This window comes from Cariama cristata, unplaced genomic scaffold (genome assembly GCF_000690535.1).
Source record: "Cariama cristata isolate BGI_N322 unplaced genomic scaffold, ASM69053v1 scaffold6728, whole genome shotgun sequence".
In the NCBI taxonomy this organism is placed as follows: Eukaryota; Metazoa; Chordata; class Aves; order Cariamiformes; family Cariamidae; genus Cariama; species Cariama cristata.
Window position 1 is genome coordinate 6,968 of NW_009632767.1, and position 9,968 is coordinate 16,935.

A 9,968-nucleotide genomic window follows, 5' to 3' on the forward strand; every position below is an offset into this window, starting at 1 on the left:
TAGATACTTGTTATTCTTCCTCCTCATTTGTTTTTCCTTATAATAGGGAAAGGGTTACAAAACAAAGGGTAAGACCAGCAAAGTGAAAACTTCAGTGAAGGTTTGATGATAACTGAGCTGCTCTTAGAGCATTATCACAAAATTGGAAGACTTCAAAAAAACAAAAGCGGCTCTTGGTTTTGTTTCTAAGTCTGCTTGCAGTTTGGCTTGGGAGAATTTTGGTCAGCTCCATATCCTCTGCACATGACAAGAATGTAAAGAGCTGTGTATCGAGTTTCCTATTTGGACTAAACATAGCAATCCTGTATTAGCTGTGTAGGAACATCCCAGTGTATGATAAAGTCCCTTGTGAAACAGAAATAGCTGATCTTCAGCTTTCATGCTTGTAAGCCTGGTGGCATGGAGATGCAGAGGGTGACTAATGCTGGAAAGCACAGTTGTCTGTGGCTGGACAGAGCTGGGGATTTTGTTTTAAATACCCTTTTCTCAGGACATCAGGCACCAGTAGGTATGCAACTATCATGATGTTCTCCCTGAAAATGAGACTACATGCAGTTAGCAGAACCCCCCAGAAGACAGCACCTTGTTAAATACAGAGGTGGATACCCATATGCTGAAGCAGGCTATTGTTGCTTATGAAGACACTAACCCCCAGCTGTACTTAAAAAAGCACAGTAAAATATATAACAGAACTTGATTACTGCAATGAAGTTAGTCTTCTGGGCACTATGATTTAGTAGACTGTCCTAGGACGACATCAAGTGATGATGCCCATTTTTGCCCTTTTTTTTTTTTTGGGGGGGGGGCGGGGGGTGAGGCAGGGGAACTGCTATGTGAGAGCAGGATGGATATCTTGTGCTGTCCCTTGTCTGTACCTTGGGTGAAAAGAGTTTCCACCTTGTTCTCAGCAAATGGGTGTGGGGTGTGCTTTCAGTGGAGAAGCTAGAGAGAGAATGTGTACCCTCTTTGAGTTCAGTTTCTAAGACTCCCTAGAGGAGATGAGGAGCAACCCAGATTCCTTCATGTTGTCTCATCTACAACTGCTTCTGTTTCTAGGATTTATCTTGGTCTTAAAGAAACACAACAAAACAAATTCAGATTCCATCATCCTCCTCTAAACTCGGCTTTTTCTACAGGCAATTTGTCCTCTTCACAGTGTGCCTCCCTTCCCTTCCCCACATTACTGCATACAGTCCTTGTTGTTGGCTCTTCTTAAAACAAGTGCATGTTTGTTTTCCTGGCTCGTGACCTGTGGATGTGGTATGTTATGCATTTAAACTTATATACATATGGAGAGAAACCCTTGAACCCACAGCATGAGGCTGCTGGTTTGGAGGGGTTGTATTTAATTTTATTATATTGACTCTGATGGGTGGTAAACCTAGTCATAGGTGCTCTCTTGCTTGGTGCCCTGTAGGAACCTCCAGAGATGTGGGTCTGGTGGAGCAGCCTGGCTTCAGTTGACTGACCATCCTGATGCTGTTCTGTTAAAGCTCTTGGTGTGCTCCTCAGCCACTTTGGGTCTAAACCGGCTCACCTCAAACATGGTGGTGATCTTTGTCATGGGTTTGGCAGCCAGCTCCTTCAGTTTCCGGGCATCGAAGCGTGGCTTATGTAGGAGGAGGGGTAAGCGGCGGGGAAGAAAGAAGCTTCCTTCCTTCCGCAGCTTCTTCTCTTCTGCTTGTTGCTTCCTCTCCTTGTTGACTGTCATGTGGTATAAAACAGCATCCCACATCCTTGTGGCCACCGATTTAAACGGCCTATGGTCTTGACTGATGATTGCTTGCGAGCTGTCCTTCTCCTTGCTCCCTTCTTCCTGTCCCAGCTTTTCTGTCTGGGGCTCTGGGAAGCTGGGTGCTTCTGGCTGCACCATCAAGTGCTTCCTGAGGCGATGCCAGCCACCAGCGTTAGCCCCAGGAGGTCTTGCTGCTTCTGCCGACGATAGTGCTGGCTCAGCTTTGAGGGGAGCACTGGTGTTTGGTAAGCTGGAGGTCAACTGTGGTTGAATAACATCTTCTGCCTTGGTGTCTGTGGAGGTGGCCCTGGTACTGTCAGCTTGTGCTGGGTGTGCTTGTGTCCAGGGAGTGCTGGGTGTTGATGGTGTTAGGGTGTCACCATCTTGCTTGGGTAATTCAGGAGCTCTCGCTGATCCAGATATTTCAGTGTTGCTTCCATGGGTTGTAGATTTATGGGCATGGGCATCGGACCTGCTGGGCTTGGGTGAAGGGGCCTTGATGGAGTCTTCAGTAGGAGCAGGCCTGGGAGCTTGATTAGGAGGCTCTGCCTCTGTGGCAGAAAGGAGGGGAGGCTCCAGCGTGGGAGCCGTGGCCTTGCTGTCACTGAGCAGGGTGGGTATCTGCCCTGGAGATGGTTTGGAGCGACTTGTTTCAGATGCCAGAGAAGAAGGCTTTTTGTCTTCATGGCTGACGGTTCCTTGGGTCTGATTTGATGTGGGCATCTTAGCCTTGGGTGGCTTGACGCTGTGGAAATAAGCGTGCGCCTTGGTGACATAGGTAACCTCTGGTGCTGTTTCTTTACTGGGTGTACTAGAAGGAGGAGGCTGGGACAAAACAGATATCGAAGGGTCGCGTGGAGAGGGAAGGTGGGTGTCCGTGCCTTCGGGCTGCTGTGGAGTCTCAGGAGCTCCTGGCTTGTGTAGCAGGGGCATGGCTGGGGAGGTCGTGAGCACGAGGTGTTCGGCAATGCGCCTCTGCTCAGTGACCTTCAGCGTGAAAGGCTTGCTCTTTCGGAAAGGGGAAGGGACGCGGTGGGTGATGGGCTTGATGGAGAGGTGGGTTGGGAGGCTGGTGGAGGGGGGTGCTGTGGTTTTGAGGGTCTCTGCTGAGGGAGTGCTCTCATTGTGCTCTAGGTCAGGGCTGGCCTCGTCCACGGGCGAGAGGCTGGATCGAAAGGACTTGGCTTGCTCCGAAGCTAGGATGGCGTTTTTCTTGGCTGCCTTCTTCAGCAGCCTCTGGAGACGCAGGTTGTCCTTCCCAGGCTTTGGTAGGGTGGGAGGGGGAGAAAGGTGGTGGTGGGTGGGAACAGGCTGGATGGAGGATGATACTGTTATCAGCATGGTCATCTCCTGGAAGAAAACACAAAGCTTAGAGCTGGTATGGGCTTAGCCCTGAGCTAGACTTTGAAATACTCATACATAAGGCTGCCTCTTTCTCTCTCTGAAAGCTATGACTATGGAGTCAGTATTGTGGGAGAAGAGCATCAGTCTTGGTTTCCTTAGTCTCCCAAAGTAGACTCAGCCAGTCTTGAGGTTGCTGTGGCAGGGCAAGAGATGTGCTGGGGGAAGCTGTATTGCCAAACCTGGAGCCCTCCTGCTCCTGGTGTTAGTGCAAAATCCAGCGAGAGCTCCTTGGGACAGCAGGTGTTTGTGTCTTGGCCAGTCCTAATGGGATTTAGAAGGAAATATCAAGAGAAACAGAGCAGGCCTGAAATTTTGAAGCTTTGAAACATTCTCCAGAGGCACAAATCAGGAATGTTTCATGGCTTTCCAAATTAATACTCTGATACAATGTTATGTACAACAAAACAACCATAAACTACATGTCATTTGAGTCAGTCAACCCTGGCCTTAATTGATTTCAGCTGGCATAAAGGCATCCTGTGCAATGCAGGACTTTAAAGAAGTTGTGTTTATCTGGTGAGAAAGTACTTTGTCACAACGCTAACTCTGACTGGCCTTTCCTTGCTGCGTCAAACACAGCGGCAACCTTTTCCTTCTGCACTCAATTTAAGATAAAACCTGGTCTTCTCTTTACATTGGGGAGCCTTGCCACTGTCCTGCCTGTATCACTCATTCTTCAGTGAAACAGAAATGAGTTGTTGTCTGGGTCAGGTCTTGTCCCCAACGGCAATTGCAGCCAGACCCTCCTTGACCAACACCGTGCTGCTCCTGGGGGGATGCACAGCTGCTCTTCCTGTTCTTTGCCTCTAACTTGCCATCATGTCCTCTACTTTCTGGTAAGCACCGGTTAGATTTCCTGCACAGTGGAGCTAAGGGTCTGTGTTGTGGATAGAAAGATAAAACTTGTCTCAGTTCTCCCCTTTCTCTTCCTGAGCAAGGCTGGGTTACACCAAACACTCAACCTGCAATGACTCGTTGGCAGCCCCCAGAAAGAAATCTGACTCTACCCTGGCTCTTGCTCAGCACAGAGTTGCTGAGTTTTGCTATGAAATGAGCCATAAATCACTGAGCCTCTTAATCCCCAGTGCTGGATGCAACTGAGCATCCTGAAACGAGGAAGAGGAGGTGGGGTGATGTCAGGGTTGCTCAGAGGGGCTATTGCATGTGCTCTGCTCAGTTCCTGGTGGCTCCCAACCTGCTCTGGTTAGTGTAGGTGTATAGCATGATATCTACTGCGTGGGAAAACTATCCCAAATAAAACTCTCCAAAGCACAGAACAGCTATCTGTGCTTGAGTGCCTGGCGTTGCCTTTGGGCTTGCAGTGCTGCTGTCAGCATCAGGCTGGGAAGCTGATCGGTACGGAGCAAGCAGGTAGTATATCTGTCAAAACCGGTTGTGGAAGGGGGGAAGAAGGATGACTCATCTTTTTTTAAAAAAAAAAAAACATAGCAGCAAATGAAAGCACTGAAGAGGTGGCATGTGGGCCATAAAGCCTTCAAGGTCAAGCCTGCACCATGGTGGACAAGCTGTCCTCTAGAGCAGAGGCTGTGGTGGGCAGGGTCTGGGCAGTGTCTAGCAAGGGGAGGGGCACTGCTACCAACTGATTTCCTCAGCTCCATGAGGACATGGACCTGTTGGAGAGGGTCCAGAGGAGGCCACAAAAATGATCTGAGGGCTGGAGCACCTCTCCTGTGAGGACAGGCTGAGAGAGTTGGGGTTGTTCAGCCTGGAGAAGAGAAGGCTTCGGGGAGACCTTAGAGTGGCCTTCCAGTACTTGAAGGGGGCTTATAAGAAAGATGGGGACAGACTCTTTAGTAGGGTCTGTAGCAATAGGACAAGGGGTAATGGTTTTAAACTAAAAGAGGGTAGATGCAGACTAGACACAACAAAGAAATTTTTTACAATGAGGGTGGTGAAACACCGGAGCAGGTTGCCCAGAGAGGTGGTAGATGCTCCATCCCTGGACACATTCAAGGTCAGGTTGGACGCAGATCTGAGCAACCTGATCTGGTTGAAGATGTCCCTGCTCACTGCAGGGGGTTGGACTAGATGACCTTTAAAGGTCCCTTCCAACCCAAACTATTCTGTGATTCTATGATTTATTTTGGCTGCAGGCATGAGAAACCTCCTGCTGTTTTGGCGAGGGGACTCGGAGGGGATTTGTGCCAGTTGCGGGTGACAACTGCTGGGCATTCCCAGTGGCTTATTGGCTTCATGCCTTAGGCGCAAAGCTGGGATTAGGGCTTGCTCTGTTCTACAAGCTACTCTTAGAAACAAGTCTGCACTGGCCCAAAAAAAGGCTGAGAGCCCATTCCTTCATCATATACCTGCTCTCCTCCCCAATCTTGTGGATATTCTAGATTCTTCTGGGTCAGAAAGCCAAAATGCCTTGGTTGGAGAGCTGCATGCTTGCTTTTGTGCAACGCTACTCTGGTTCTGTTTGTATAGGAATTGGTAACTGCTTGTGCGATTTTTATCTGCCGCAAGGTGAGTAGTACACGTGTCTGATGCTAAGATTGATTGTGGAATGATTTCATCTGCTCCTGTTTAATGTGGTCCCATGGACAGCCTGTACTACAAGATGAGCTGTGGTCTAGCAGCACTGGTAAAGCAGAATTATAAGGTTGACTTGCTTCAGGCTTGTGTTGGGAATACTAAAGAGGCAGGGTAATGAACTTTCCAACTACTGATCAGCTCTTTGAGTGTTTTCCTTGTCCTATGGACTACTGCACCTCAGAAAAATGTAGCTTCCCACATGGATCAGAGCAGGATCTTGCCCAGGATTTGCTGCAAAGTGCCAGATGCTACTGAGGAGGGCATGGGGCTTTTTGTAGTGGGAAGTTTAGATATAATCTGCATGCACTAGGAAAACTTTCCCTCTGCTCCCAAAGTTAGAGGCTGCTTTGTGCCCAATAACCTCAGGATTTGTGGTCTCTTACAATAGTCTGTGCTCTTAAAATCATTCTTGCTACTATCTCAGTATCCCATCTGACTTGAAACCTGCTGTGCTATGGGTCTTGGAGACCTTGTGGGTGGTAACTTCCACGGCATGTGACTGTGCCAGAGTCTGTGTGTTTGACTACTGAGGCAGAGAGATGCTAAGAGACAGCAAAAGGAAATCAGCTCTTAATTTATTTGCCTTCTCTGTCATGCTTGGCTTTGTTTGAGTCTCCTTCAGAGTTTTGTGTGCTCAGGAGAAATTCTGTGACAAGCAAGATTTGTGAGCGTTTTCCCCTTTGCTTTTGCTTCATTATGCAGCAAAGGGATACATGGACTTGCTTTATTGCCAGTGGAAAGGCCAGAGCTGAAAACCCAGGGATAATGGGGGAAGATATTGCCTGAGAAACTTGGGTGGGTTTGTGATAAGCTGGAAGGAAATTGAGCTAGAAGCTGAGCCAAGAGGCTTTCAAAGGGTTAAGTTTCCCTGCTGCTGGTTGAGTGCCCATGGGTGGAGGGGAGGTCACCCACTCTTGGACCCCTCCGCTCCATCTGCAATCAACCCCAAACCGGGAATGGTGGGGAGAATGTCAGCATGGAGGAGTCATTTATCACACGATGGAAAAGTCATTTGCACGCTGGAGTCCCTCGGCCGCACCAGCTGTCACGCGTGGAGCAGATGGAGAGCTGCAGGAACCCGATACTGCTGCAGATGGTCCTGAGCAGAGAGCTGTGGCTGCCGGGGGCTGTAGGAACACGCTCTCTGCTTTAGTGGCTTTCTCAAGCTTGGAAGGAAACCTGCTAATCTCCTTCTTGGGAGGAGGTGGCTGGGCAGGAGTACATCCTTCCCTCTGCCTGGGCAGCCGTGACCTCTGCCGGGTGCGCAGCCCTCAGCATCTACTCTGCCATGGGCATGTAGTGTTGGTGACTGTCCTGCAGTGCTCAAGCTTTACGGGCTGATTCACAGGGCTTTGTGGAAATGGGTGGGGAAAAAAACCCCTGTAATTGCTAGACAAGATGCAGGCTCTGTAGAGCCCAAGGTATGACTCGTGGCAGGCCAAACGGTATACATAAACTTTGTTGTTTTCTTGTCTTGCAGCTGAGCTTGGTCCTGGCTTGATGCAACCCTCAATGCCACTATTTCCTCTGCTCCACAGAAGATAACTGAAGGATGTTTCTCTTCTCCTGCCTGATGTCAGTCTGCTTTGGCGCAGCCTGACTCCTCTCGGGGTGTGAGCAATACCCCACGCCACCTCCGGATGGATGAAAGGAACTAGATCAGCTGGCAAAACCCATCCCTGTTTTAACCTTCTATGTGACTCTCTGCCTCTTTTTTATTTTATTTTTTTTTTTAAATCTGGCTCTGCTATGGAGGTGGGAGGCTGTGAGTCTGCTCCCTCTCACCCTCTATTCTTTCTCAAGTGTTGGAAGAGAGGGATCTGCTGCCCCGCTGAGCTGGCAGGGCTTTGGCTACATGATGAAGAATTTCTACTTTTGTGGCTCTTGATGGTGGGAGAGGGGGAGCTCAACAGCAACCCAGTAAAAGAATGAGTGTTTGAAAGGAGGGCAATGGGCAGATCCTGAGTGTGAGGAGACTGCAAAGACCACTTGTTACCCTCTTGGTGCCAGCTGTGGGTAAAGTCTTCCCCTGTTTACAATGCAGCCTCTGTCCCCCTGCAATATCTGCTTTGAGGGACTTCCATCCACTGGTCTCTCTGTGTACATCAAATCCCATTCAACTTAGTCCTGGGCTTTTTTTTTCTTTAGTTCCCAGATCATCCTTTAATCATGGTTACATACCCATGCCAAAATGTTCCTGCCACTTTTCTGTCTTGACAGTGGCAATAGCAGCTTTGTTTCAAAGAGCTGCTACCTTCTGCTCCTTGTCCAACATGGATTGGAGGTCTCCTTTCCTAGGTGAGGAGTGCTGACTGCTGGTATTATCTCCTTTCTCTGGGAAAAGGGATTTCCTTGTTCTCTAACCTGTGGGCTCCGGTGCCAGTGATTGAAATGCTTTCTCTGAATACCAGAGGTGGTGGGCACATTGATAACCTGCCTGCTACGCTCCTGGAGGTGGACAGGATATCTGGGAAACGGCTGCTGCTCCCATGCTGGAAGCTGCCTTGGTGAAAGGGCATCCTAGTGAGTTGTCTAGGGAGGCCAGGGCTGGCTGTGAACATGGGGAAACTGAGCCCCTAAAGAGTGGCACTCTGGCCTTGGGCCTGAGGTCTGTAAATCAGGGCTGTTTCTGAACTCTCCCACATCTTCCTACTTCATGGTGTTAGCATGTCACCCATCCCTTCTTTAAAGTCTTATTCCTACCCTTTTCCCATGTCAACATAATTTTGCAACTTGTTTCTGCCCTCCTGGAGGGAGGGCGGGCAGCTTGTCTCTCCTGCATCAGTGTGCTTTCTGCTTAAATTTACTGTGTCCTGGATTTTGGTTTTTTGTAAGCATTTAATAAAATTTGAGGAAGATGTTATAGCGATGGCAACTCTGAGGATTTTGTTGATGTAAGAGTTCCTGCAGCAAAGCTGTTTTCCGAGACCTTGTAACTCTCCGCTTGAGCAGAAAGTGGAGGAGAAGAAACATCAGGCTGAGTGACAAGAGGAAAAGGAGCTTGACGTATGCAGGAAAGGGGCTTTCTCTGTGCCTGCCCTATTCAGGAGATCCTTGTCATCTTGATGCATTCTTCATTGTTGGGGGTAATTGACTGTAAAATGGGAATGAGTGGTGTTTTGGGGGAGAGATGGAACAGCATGCAGAAGACTTCCCAGGGAGCAATGAGCTAGGAGAAGCACAGAGCTTAGATCCCCAACTAATAGACCTGAGCAATGTCACCAGCTTCAACCAAAATCACTGGCGATGTCAGCTCATATATTAAAAAAAAAAAATAATCCTCTATAGCCTGCTTATACAGCTTAGATGAGGTCGTTATAGTTGTCTGTACAGGAACCCAGCACTCTAATGAGCTGACTACCCTATCTGGAACCATCTAATGAAAAAACCTTTTTAGGGAGGTGACCTTCCAAGTAGTCGAGACAGCAAATAGTTTGCGCTATCCTTACCTATGCTTTCCTAAAGCGTTAGAAAGAGGAAAGTTATCAGATATCACTTCTTGCTGTCATCTTTCTGCTTATTGGTACCCTCGTCCTCTCCTTCCTCTGCTTCAGCTCCTCCTGGAGGTAGGAATTCAAGGAGTCAGTGTTCCTCGGAGAGCACTGGGGAGCATGGACACCATCTGGCCCCATCTCCCTCCCTTCAGCCCTTCCTCTGCCATGCTGGGATTTCAAGTGAGGCCAGAGCAGCAGGAATAGGGTGTACAGAGATGTCCTGGCTTGAGGTGAAAGCATTGTTACTATGTAAACTGGTTGCACCAATTTGTTTCAACTCTGGTCTGCAGTTGGCTGGTAAAAAGGATGGCCAGAAACTTCTCCTGTTACTATTCCTGTGCCCCGCCAGCTTGGAGACCGCATAAAATCCCCCAAAAGCTGCTTGTGTGAGATTCCTTCTCTAAGGAGGGATAATTTGCAGGACATATTTTCCCCACTTAAAGCCCACATGGACGTAGATGTGGTTTCAGCAGAAACAATGGCCGTAATTCAGGTTCTGGTCGCAGCACAGCAGTGAGCAGGTTACGTGGAAGCTCTCCAGGGAGACCAGAGTGCTCTGGTGGTGGTAAGGAACCAGGGAAGGACCTGGCTTGGAGCAGATCTGTGTAGCTCTTTATGAGGTACCTATATCTGCCAGGGGAAGTTTTTCTCCAATTAAATTAACTTTATGATGTGCTGTTTCTCCTCCCAAAGTAACATGGTGTGCAGGTGGTGGTGGGAGTGGTAGGGGGGCTACCAAAATGGTGAAAGACACCCCCCCCCCCCCCCCCAAACGCAGG

The 9,968-nt window shown here is 48.9% G+C and overlaps 1 protein-coding gene across 1 annotated transcript in view; it reads left to right on the top strand.

Moving 5' to 3' along the window:
- Window positions 1-7,341, top strand: part of LOC104166529 (lymphocyte-specific protein 1-like) — a gene marked incomplete at its 5' end in the record, with an annotated part of 13,686 nt that extends 6,345 nt beyond the window's left edge. The window contains one exon of the mRNA XM_009706492.1: window positions 7,176-7,341. The remainder of the gene's footprint in view (window positions 1-7,175) is intronic.
- Window positions 7,342-9,968: the final 2,627 nt, after the last annotated feature.